A 556-nucleotide genomic window follows, 5' to 3' on the forward strand; every position below is an offset into this window, starting at 1 on the left:
CATGCACTTAAATCTAAAGCTAATATTAACTACCTACATATTTAAACTTTGTATAAATACCATTATTTTCCTATATATAAATTTCCATTTCCTTCTGATTACCGTGATTTTTTTTTTCATAAATAATATCATAACTCTCTGTTTCAAAACCTTTTTAGCAAGGCATAAGGAAATAAATAAATTAGTATTGCTTGTTAGTGATTAAAGGGCTGCCATCAATCACTGATAATCATCATTGCACTTTAAAGCTTCATTTGCAATATATTTTTCGGATGTCATGCCTTCATAAAAAGCGTCAAAAAAATTAAGAAAATTCCCGGTAGACGTCATAGTTTTTGTGTCATCATGTGTTCATTATTTGTCAACATGAATATAACAAAAACATACTATATGCAAGATAAATACAATTGTATTCATTCCTGTCTCTTTGTATGCGTAAGGCAATAGACAAATACAAAGAAAGTCTATTGTAGCCATACCTACCTGGCAAGTAGGAGAATAAAAAAACAAACACCAATCGACGCAACATTTCAACAACCCTACTCCCCCTATCACT

The 556-nt window shown here is 30.6% G+C and overlaps 1 protein-coding gene across 1 annotated transcript in view; it reads left to right on the plus strand.

The window, feature by feature from the left end:
* Window positions 1–556, plus strand: part of LOC119582106 — a 14,953-nt gene that overhangs the window by 14,148 nt on the left and 249 nt on the right. The window lies entirely within an intron of this gene.

Source organism: Penaeus monodon, chromosome 15, assembly GCF_015228065.2.
Source record: "Penaeus monodon isolate SGIC_2016 chromosome 15, NSTDA_Pmon_1, whole genome shotgun sequence".
NCBI classification, from domain to species: Eukaryota; Metazoa; Arthropoda; class Malacostraca; order Decapoda; family Penaeidae; genus Penaeus; species Penaeus monodon.